Here is an 11,576-nt window from a genome sequence, read left to right on the forward strand (position 1 = left end):
AATATGTCTTGGTCCTGTCAGCCGCTGACCTTTGTGTATCCCTCCCTGAGTTGGGAGTTTGTGGAGCTGTGCTTGTGTCACAGAGCTGGGAAAGGGCGACATTCTCCGTGCTAAGGAGACACTAGTGTCAGTACATTCCACGCTGGAACCGCCGGCTTTTTTATGGCGTTTCGAGGACAAGAAGACTTGGTTTTGAAGGATGTCCTTGCATGTTTTTGAAATTCTGTCAAGCTTCATTTTGAATGCACAGAGCATTCAAGCACTGATGAACGGTGGGGGCATAACGTGGCGAGCAGGCATGTTAACCCTTGTCATTTGTATGTCAACCTCCATGATGGCGATACGGTGACTGGTTTATTGAGGCGCATTCGTCTCCCCGCCTCTGTCCCATTCACAGTGGAGGTCAGCTATCGGGAGGCTGCTGCAGATCAACCGCTTTCATCAATCAAAATGTGATGAGAAGAGGAGCGACCTGAGCGTGCAGAGGGATCGCCATATCAATCACTGGAACCGACCCTTGATGGCTGCGAACGCCGCTGCATTAGCTCCAACTAACTCTGCTGTGTTGGTTCCTTCCTGTTGTCATGTCTTAGAAAACTGCAGATGCTGCAGTGTCACGAACAGGAAGCGGACAGAGACGCAGCTCTTGGCTTCACGTTCGGTGGAGGCCATCGCCATCTTCTCTGTTCCTTCTTCTCAGAAGGATTCAGATCACTCGTATGAAATGGTGCTGGGACATTTCAGCTCCACTTTTTCTCACATAGCTGTTTTGTTCTTTTCCATCTTGTTTAATTTCATATTTTGTTTAGCCAGGACTGTCAGGCGGCCACTGAAGCAGAGGACTGTCACATTTTCAGGCCTGCGCCTCGGGAGGAAATGATAGAAATGATTAGTTGCAGCATTTAAACTCAGTCTTTCATTCTATCCCCGTCCTGTCCTCCAGCATCAATGCCACCAATGGTACAGTGCCTCCATGCAGGAGCTCATCTCTGAGTGGCCATTTCTGCACAATCACAAACACTGCAGGAAAAAAAACATGCCTGGAAGACTTCACACTTTGAATGCAAACATGCAAACACAGCAACAGCACGCCAGTGACATGCAAACACAGCAACAGCACGCCAGTGACATGCAAAGACAGCAACAGCACGCCAGTGACATGCAAACACAGCAACAGCACGCCAGTGACATGCAAAGACAGCAACAGCACGCCAGTGACATGCAAACACAGCAACAGCACGCCAGTGACATGCAAACACAGCAACAGCACGCCAGTGACATGCAAAGACAGCAACAGCACGCCAGTGACATGCAAACACAGCAACAGCACGCCAGTGACATGCAAAGACAGCAACAGCACGCCAGTGACATGCAAACACAGCAACAGCATGCCAGTGACATGCAAACACGGCAACAGCATGCCAGTGACATGCAAACACAGCAACAGCACGCCAGTGACATGCAAAAATTGCAACAGCACGCCAGTGACATGCAAAGACAGCAACAGCACGCCAGTGACATGCAAAGACAGCAACAGCACGCCAGTGACATGCAAAGACAGCAACAGCACGCCAGTGACATGCAAACACAGCAACAGCACGCCAGTGACATGCAAAGACAGCAACAGCACGCCAGTGACATGCAAACACAGCAACAGCACGCCAGTGACATGCAAAGACAGCAACAGCACGCCAGTGACATGCAAACACAGCAACAGCACGCCAGTGACATGCAAAGATTGCAACAGCACGCCAGTGACATGCAAAGACAGCAACAGCATGCCAGTGACATGCAAACACAGCAACAGCACGCCAGTGACATGCAAAGACAGCAACAGCACGCCAGTGACATGCAAACACAGCAACAGCACGCCAGTGACATGCAAAGACAGCAACAGCACGCCAGTGACATGCAAACACAGCAACAGCATGCCAGTGACATGCAAACACGGCAACAGCATGCCAGTGACATGCAAACACAGCAACAGCACGCCAGTGACATGCAAAGATTGCAACAGCACGCCAGTGACATGCAAAGACAGCAACAGCACGCCAGTGACATGCAAACACAGCAACAGCACGCCAGTGACATGCAAACACAGCAACAGCACGCCAGTGACATGCAAACACAGCAACAGCACGCCAGTGACATGCAAACACAGCAACAGCACGCCAGTGACATGCAAACACAGCAACAGCACGCCAGTGACATGCAAACACAGCAACAGCATGCCAGTGACATGCAAAGACAGCAACAGCACGCCGGTGACATGCAAACACAGCAACAGCACGCCGGTGACATGCAAACACAGCAACAGCACGCCGGTGACATGCAAATACAGCAACAGCACGCCAGTGACATGCAAACACAGCAACAGCACGCCAGTGACATGCAAACACAGCAACAGCACGCCGGTGACATGCAAACACAGCAACAGCACGCCGGTGACATGCAAATACAGCAACAGCACGCCAGTGACATGCAAACACAGCAACAGCACGCCAGTGACATGCAAACACAGCAACAGCACGCCAGTGACATGCAAACACAGCAACAGCACGCCAGTGACATGCAAACACAGCAACAGCACGCCAGTGACATGCAAAGACAGCAACAGCACGCCAGTGACATGCAAAGACAGCAACAGCACGCCAGTCACATGCAAACACAGCAACAGCACGCCAGTGACATGCAAACACAGCAACAACACGCCAGTGACATGCAAACACAGCAACAGCACGCCAGTGACATGCAAACACAGCAACAACACGCCAGTGACATGCAAACACAGCAACAACACGCCAGTGACATGCAAACACAGCAACAACACGCCAGTGACATGCAAACACAGCAACAACACGCCAGTGACATGCAAACACAGCAACAACACGCCAGTGACATGCAAACACAGCAACAACACGCCAGTGACATGCAAACACAGCAACAACACGCCAGTGACATGCCTTGAAAAGCATGGTGTTACTCTGAGCTTCATATCAGCAGGTCCCACAGAGCTGTTAAGGGCGTCCAGAAAATTGTAATTTGCACATGCAGTTGTCTCTATAAGGTCATATTTTTTATAAACCTGTAGAGCTTTGACTTCACTGAGTAAGAACAATGTGGGGCTGAAGATAAGAGACAAAAGCCTGACAGGAATTCAGTGTCCTGCTGTTTATTTAAAGGCAAAGGCCAGAGGAAGTGAAATGAACCTTCTCAGCAACGATGCTTGTGTCTTTTTATTGTTCCTTTAAACAAAAATGACGTGATTATATCAATCAATAAAAACAAATTCAAGAAATATTGTGATTTCTGTTGGACTGACCTCGGAGCTTCAGTAGTCAGCCTAGAGTGAGGATCTTTGTGGAAATGTTCAGTTCAAACCCCCAGTAAACCGCACACCTGGTCATGAATACACCTCTGATAAACATCACTTCAGTGTCCTGACATTTAGTTTTCCTTTCCAGGAAATAACTGCGTTAAACAGTCTACGCCTGAAAGAAGCGGATATTTGCAGATGTTTTAACTTTTTCAATGCAATAACTATTGGAATGACTGGAAAAACTATTGGAATGACTAGAATAACTATTGGAATGACTGGAAAAACTATTGGAATGACTAGAAAAACTATTGGAATGACTAGAATAACTACTGGAATGACTGGAAAAACTATTGGAATGACTAGAATAACTATTGGAATGACTGGAAAAACTATTGGAATGACTAGAATAACTACTGGAATGACTGGAAAAACTATTGGAATGACTAGAAAAACTATTGGAATGACTAGAAAAACTACTGGAATGACTGGAAAAACTACTGGGATGACTGGAAAAACTATTGGGATGACTGGAAAAACTATTGGGATGACTGGAAGAACTATTGGAATGACTGGAAGAACTATTGGAATGACTGGAATAACTACTGGACTAAGGTTCATCACACAAAGGTGTTCTGATACCTGGTTTGTTCAGTAGAAAAAGAACCAAAGACACAGATGAAGTCAAAATGATGAAACTGTGGTCCTGTTTTCATTGTTGATTTCAGCAAATCAACAGAATGAAGACATCACAACGAAAAGATGGTTTGACCTTCTTCTGGTTTCATCTGTGTGACACCATGATGCTGCAGAAATCAGATTTTTAGAAGGTCAGATTTTGGGGGATTTCCTGGTGTTAAACCGGCAACAATCACTCTTTCAAAAGCTTTTTGCTGATGACAAATCTAAAATCTCTTTGTCCAACCACTGGATGGACAGGATTAGTCTTCCAGGAGGATCAAGTAGGCGAAGAGAAGATCAGATCTACATGAACACAGCTGAGTTAGAAGCTGTTAAGACTCAAGAACAGGAAAACAATAATGTGAGGTTTTCTTTAATGTTTAACAGAGATGGTTGATTCAGTTAGCTTTGAGCGGACTCCTCTCATGTCTGTAAACTTCCTGCTCCTGTAAATGCCCCCACAGTCCGTCTTTCCTTCATGTTGGAAGTTCATTAGAACAGATCTGTGGGGTGGGGGGATACATGGTGTGACTACAGGATGGATGCATGGCCCCCCGGATGGAGAGAAAGCTGGGTAAGTTTGAGCCTAAATGTTTGGCTTGATCTTCACTGTGTTGGGTGGAGGGGGGCGGGGCATGGAAGCACCCTACCAGTAAAGAGGAGCGCTGAGACGGGATGCCTGCGCTCATCACTCATTACTGCTGACGGTCCGTTGGGGCAGCAGCGAACCATTGCCCCCCATCGCTGCCCTGCAATGACAGATGAGCTGGAGGTTTTAAACTTGAACTGCAGTCGACCTTTTTCCCGCTTCCTCAGGTCCACATTCAGGAGAACAGCAAGACTGCAGCGCCTGTGATCGGATTTAATTTGATGGATTTGAAGTGTGTTTAAACGAGTCTGAGGGGGTTTGTGACCTTGGCGTACATTGGTTCCATCTCTCATACCGTCGCTTAATATTTGTGGTAAAGGTTATAGATTTGTGAGACATGATGTTGACCTGTCTGACCCCCCATCCCCACCTGAGATGAGATGTTGGAGCAACAATGAAGTCTAAAATCTAATTTTCATGCTGGAAAGTTTGACGAATAAACAACAGCAAAGGGAGGACGAAGGAGAATATTTTACATTTAAACAGCCACTGCAGCTGCAAACATCCCCATTGACTGGGCTGTGTCAAGAAAAACACCCCGTGGTTGACTGATTACTTTAAGACTTTAGAAACGCGGGTCATCAGCCTCTATAAACAAAAGGCTTCCAACCTGGAGGGCAGGAAAATGGAAATTAAAGAGCACGAAATAACAGTCACAGCCCCAATTATCCAGAACACTGGGCTCTCTAGAGAATCCAAATTCCCCCAATCTAGGAAAATGAACTCCTACTGCCCACCACCCCCACCCCCATAACCAGTTTTTCCTTTTTCTTTTTTCTTACACGCTTTGACAAAAGAGGCAGATCAATCTCAGCTTGATTAAAACACGCTCCGCTCAATTAGGGAGCGGGAGGTCTGCTAATAAAGCGAAGCCTTCACTAAGTCTGACTGTTAGCGAGCACACGAGGCAGCAAAGTTCACTCAATCAAAACTGTAAACAACCAAACTCTACAGTTCAAAGACGGGAGGAAGTTTCAGACGAACTTCCTGGAACACAGAAAGAAAAGTTTGGAACAGTCAGAATCTGGAAAAATTCAAACCTGATAACAGCGTCTCTACTCGCATATCCATCCAAAAATGTCCGACTGGGCTTGATCAGGTGTGTGTCTACTTCAGCTGAAGAAAATATTTCAAAATAAAAGCTTTTTTACTGAGTTTGCGCAGCAGCATCACAGCTTAAACAGTTCCACTAAACAAATCCGACCTTCAGTTCACTATAACATCAAAGTGACATCGAAGGCCGAACACAGACCTGACATTTGTCCAGATACTGTTGGTAACAAAACCCGGTGGCCTTCCTACCCAGAAGCCCCTGCATCAGCTGTTCTGAAGCACAGATGACATGTTGATGGGGAGAAGCAGAGTGATCCGTGGAAGAGCGTCCTTCTGAAGAAAATCCTCTGATCAGTCCAGCCCCCTCTGCTGGTCTCACCAGAGAGGGTTTTAACCAATGAGTTCTATCGCTAGAGGCGACATGACATGATTCCTTGTGGGATGAGAGCACCGCCATCTTGGTGAGGTCTAGTCACTGCTGCAGTGCATGCATGTGAACAAAGTTTTTGCAAAATGCCGGGTCATTGTGCGGGTTTCAACTGCCAACTGCCGAATGAGTCTACGAAGGAAGGAGGCGTAACATTTCACAGGTAAGTGCTATAATTTTTTGTATCACCTGCTGAAGCGGAAAGACAACGGGGGACTTGTTATAGCATCTCAAGGTGTTGTAGATATCATGGTAGGGGCAGAGGAAGCCATCCGGCGGTCCCAGAATACCCATTCAGCAAGGCGCATGTGCCCTGTGCAGGTGATCATCAACGTGGTCAAGTCGGAGTTTAGTGCTCTCCACACTTTAAATGTACAGGTTCATATGACTGACAGCCAATATGGCATTGACAACCATTACTTTGATTTGATGGAATTACTTGTTAGAAGTTATTGTTTAACACAATGTCATGTTGCCAAACTGCACAACTCTTAAAGTAGAAAACTGAATATTAGGCGGAAATACACTAAATTGATTACTTACATGAATCAGTACGGTACATCTATTGTTTTCTGGTTTTTTTAGGGTTAATCTATTGTTGACTAGGAAAAAAATATTGTATGATGTATAATGTCTTGTATCATATTGTATAGAGGCTACAGAAAGCATTGTCATGTGTGGGCTGATGACCTCATCAAGATGGCGTCGCGCTCCGTCACCGTTGGCCAGGCTTCACCAAGCGGGCGTGTCTCCTCTAGCGACATAACTCATTGATGTTCACCTCCACACACCGGCTTGCCATCCCAAAATAAACAGCTCACCGGTGAAACCAGCAGGTGGTGGGATCCTGGATGAAAGGTTGTCTGGTCAGGACACATATTTACAATCAGAAAGGATAAAAAGGGATAGGCAATAGTTCACTCCTGGGATTTGAACCATTCCCATCAGAATTCTTGATCATATCTGCTTCTCCTCAGGTTTCATTCAGGCAGACCTGAAACTGATCGACAAAAAGAACGATTCTCTGTTCACGCCTCCATCTGTCCATTTTCTATAGGCATGGCGTGGCAGTCAGGGACTGTACCACTGGACTGGCAGACAGGGGTGGTGGTTCCTCTATTCAAAAAGGGGAACTGGAGGGTGTGTTCCAACTACCGGGGAATCCCACTCTTCAGCCTCGCTGGGAAAGTCTATGCCAGGGTTCTGGAGAGGAGAATCCGATAGTCAAACCTCAGATCCATGAACAACGGTGTGGTTTCCGTCCTGGTCGTGGACCAGAGGACCAGCTCTACACCCTCTTTAGGGTTCCTGGGAGTTGCTCATCCAGTCCATATGTGTTTTGTGGAGGAGTTCAACTGCGTCCCCCGCGGTGTCCTGGGGAGGGCGCTCTGGGAGTACGGGGTCCAGGTATCCTTACTGAGGGCTATCTGGTGTCTGTATGACTGGAGCAGGAGCTTAGGCAGTAAGTCAGACCTGTTCCCGGTGCATGTTGGACTCAGCAGGATCGACCTCCATCGCTGGTTCTGTTCATAATCTTCATGAACCGAGTTTCAGACTTTCTGTAAAGAATCAAAGCTGTCTGGTAATGACTGTGTGGTGGAGGTGATCTGAAGGGAAAAGGTGGTGGTTTGTTCAGTAAATCATTAGTTTACTCCTAAACTTCATTGTACTTTGGTTTTATTATTACGGTAGAAATGTTTGTAACATTTACTATTTAAGGATGACGTCACATAAAGTCAATGGAACCTACAGAACATCTGCACCACAGAAGTTCAACCAAACCCTTTTTGATTGAAAAAACCATTGAAAATAAAGTTAAGCTGCAGTAAAACCATTTATTTTGACAATCCAACGAAGACAAAGACACGTCAAAACTGGTCACATTCCAGCCTGAGTTCTTCTCCATGTTGGCGCCACACTGAAGTGACAGGAGCCCCTCACTCAAATGGAGTCATTCCACCTTAAAATAATGTCACCCTCCACAAACAAAAGCTTCCACCAAACATCTGGCTGTTCAGACAGGTTGGCAGTTTTTCTGCAGGGTGGTAAGTGGTGACTTTAATGAAGATGCATCACGCCTGCTTCAGATTGATCTCCCATCGTATGGCCCAGCAGATGCTAATGTGGTGCTCCACCTCCACAGCAGAAGCCCTTCATTTCTACACACCGCTACATCCTCATCAAGGCTAATACACTTCAGATCCACGCAGCAGGTCTGTTTGCACCCCTCCACGCCCTCCGTGGGACATCCCCACTGAGCCAGGGCTGGAAACACTGTGTGTGTGTGCGTGTGCGCGTGTGCATGCGCACTTGCACATGTGTGTGTGTGTGTGCGTGTGTGTGTGCATGCGCACGTGCACGTGTGTGTCAGCATATCTGGCAGGACTTTGGCAACAGATGTTTGTATTTTTTAAACAGAGCAGCTCAGCCCTCTTCTTACACTCAGTGCTTCAGTGAATTCTCTAAACTGAAGCTGCAGAAACAGACGGCTAGTTTCTAAGATCAGGCAGACCTGTCAGCTTGTTATTTTGTTTGCAGTCTGAGTCCTTCAGGACTTTGGTTTCTACAGTCAGAACTGTACTTGCAGCTCGAGGCAGTAGTCACAGAGCGCTGCTCGTTCTGCTCGTTTACCTGCAGTGGTTTTCTGCACGGACACAGGTGAGCCTCTGTGTGCTAGCATGCACCTGTTTAGCCTCTGTGGTTTGTGAACTGTATTCTGGTAAGTTAAATAGATCGTGCAGGACAGTAAAGATGAACTTTTTTAGACTTTGTGTCTAAAATAGGTCTCAGTAATAACATTTCCGTAGCAGATCTTGACATCTGCACACTGGATTTGTGGATCTTGGTGGGTCTGTCTGTGTTGATTGTTTTCAGGTGTGGAGCTGGACAGGTGAGACAGCTGATTGGACCAGAGCTGAGGGAGGCGGTCTTTAAATCCCTGCTTGGAGCTTCAGTCCTCTAGAAAGGAGTTCTGCTGCAAGTCAAGCCTTCAGTGCTGCTTTCAGACTGTGATGGTGTACGGATTAGTGTGACTGTTGTTAACTGTGCTGTTTTGTGTTCCTGCCTTCCCTGCTTTGTTATTCTGATGTCAATTCTATTTAAAGTGATGTTAGTGAAGCTTCACGAAGCATGAAGGCTTTTTTAACAAAAATAGTTAAAAGCATCAAGACTTCAATGATGGGGGGGCCACTAAAACCATCCGGCAGCCTCCAAAAGCGTTTGAAGCTCTGTATCTAATCCACTGACAACACTGAGCGCTCAGAAGAGTCTGAGGTCATTCAGGTGTTTTCTTTATTCAAACCAAAGAATGGCTTCATCATCGTCTATAAACACATCCCAGATGAACCTAAAGAATATGCGAGTTAAAGGTTCATTTAAAGGCTCTGTTCGCTAATAAAAAACTGTACTAAACGACCCAAATGGGATTAAAAATCCTTCCTACTTTTTAAACCATCATCGTGTTTGAATTGATGTGTTTCTGTGAGTGAAGTGTTGCTAAAGACTGGTTTAGGGTTTGGGTGATTATTCACAGAAGCTGACACGTCATTTGTCTTCATTGGTTTTTTTACTTCATAAATGTTTTATTTTGAAAATCCCTCTCCAAATCTCCTCATACCTCGGCTTTGATGCATAATGACAGCTGTTATGGCAGCAAACCACTCCAATCTGTCACATTTGTAAAGCTGTCATCGCCCCAGAATGCATTGGAACTCCATGAACCAATCAACAGCCTCGTCTGCAATGAGGCGCAAAGCGAGACATTGATGATGTTCAAAATGAACGTTGTTGGTCATGTGACACCAGTGTTACTCAACCAGATCCTCTTAACTCCAGGTCTCAATGGCCTCCTGCTGGTTTTCCAGAAAACCTGCCTATCCAGCTGCTGATTACCTGGATCAGGTGTGTTTCAACACTCAGGACCTTCAATGGCAGGTTGGTTGGAAAACATGTAGGCAAACCAGAGGATGGACTCCACCAGCTTCACCGTCTCTGCTCCTCAGAGACTGGATGAAGACCTGAAACCGGATCGTTGGACTTTAGGATGGAGGGAAAGACCCTAAACCACAGCAGAATGAAGCAAAAGCCTCATTATCTACTTCAGGTTTAAGAAACTACAGAAAAGTCCAAAGAGCCCCAGCATCATGAGGAGAAGAAGGTGAAACAAAGTGTTGCAGAAATGTTTCATGTCTGCTGCTGATGCTGAAACAGCTTCAGAATCTGGGATGTAAAGATCTGACCTGTTCAGAGCCGGGTCACGTGTGTGGAGGTCACATGTAGGTCATAATACCACAGCAGTTAATTCTGCTTCACTGAGGCGCTGAAATAAAGCCGACGGTCAAACAGGAGCTCAGGGCTTGAGGGGTTAATTGGAAAAACCGTTTAGACTCCAAATGTAACAAACAAATTTATGGAAAACAAACGGATCGGATCATTTTTGTCCACCAGCATTGGACTGCCTTTGGCTAAATAATCAACATGATTTGAGTCTTTCTTAACTCTTGTGCTATCCTATGACCCCCCGCCCTTCCATTGACGTGTTATTCCTACCATGACAAAGGTGGATAAAGGTGGAAAGATTTCATGTAATCCATGGACACCAGTGAAGATCACAAATCATTGAAGGAAAAAGGTTCAGAGCACTGTCTAGTGGGTCTAGATGACCCCACTCCCAATGTTAAAGTGCCTAGGATAGCACAAGGGTCACAGGAAGGAACAATGATAACTGTGATCTGCTGAGGCCTGCAGCTCTGCTTCATGTTGTCATGAAGGGAAAATGAGGTCAAAGAAAAAGGCCTGTTTGAGGGCATCAAGAAGAGCAAACGCAGCCATCAGCAGAAGAATACGTCCAGTAGACAGTCATTCAGATTCAATAATACACTGAGCGTGTTCAGACGCTGCACTGACAGGAGCACAAACCGACGTGCCGACTTTTTCCTCAGGGCCTTAATTGCATCTCATGACGTTTGCAGCCGTGTTGCAGTGAAGCTCTGCAGCACGGAGGTAAAACTTTGGCTGCTCGCAGTGAAAAATACCTTCATGCACGGTCAGCCCCCTTCTGCTCTCCAGAGACGCTCTGCCAAGTCTGCTTCTGATGGAGACGTTGACCAGGCAGGACGAGGGAGGGGGGCACTGCTGAACAGCAGTCCTTTAATGTCACCAAATAAAACCAAAAAAAAGGTTTGTGTCTGTTAGGAGACACCCCTCACCCTCTGAACCCAAGACTCCTACAGATGCGGCGTCAAACGTCTGTGTTCGCCTTCATCTCCACCACATTCTGCAGGAACCTGAACGGACGCCGCTCTGTCTGTCATCTTTGAGACCGACTGTTTGAATCCACTTCACCTCCAAATCCCAGCTGAGCTTGTTTCAGTGCAACACAAAGAGGAACACAACAGCCGCCAACACATTAGGTGTGTTTTTGTGTCTTTGCTTCATACTGAATAGTCTGA

General features: G+C 46.4%; 1 long non-coding RNA gene across 1 annotated transcript; it reads right to left on the reverse strand.

Annotated features, from left to right (window-relative positions):
* Positions 1-4,354: 4,354 nt before the first annotated feature.
* Positions 4,355-6,752, reverse strand: LOC105356717. The gene is made up of 3 exons (XR_910806.3): positions 5,899-6,752; positions 5,687-5,762; positions 4,355-4,746 (listed from the first exon to the last, which is right to left on the reverse strand). It is a non-coding gene; the product is annotated as an uncharacterized LOC105356717 (long non-coding RNA).
* Between the last annotated feature and the right edge of the window lie 4,824 nt (positions 6,753-11,576).

This window comes from Oryzias latipes, chromosome 20 (genome assembly GCF_002234675.1).
Source record: "Oryzias latipes chromosome 20, ASM223467v1".
In the NCBI taxonomy this organism is placed as follows: Eukaryota; Metazoa; Chordata; class Actinopteri; order Beloniformes; family Adrianichthyidae; genus Oryzias; species Oryzias latipes.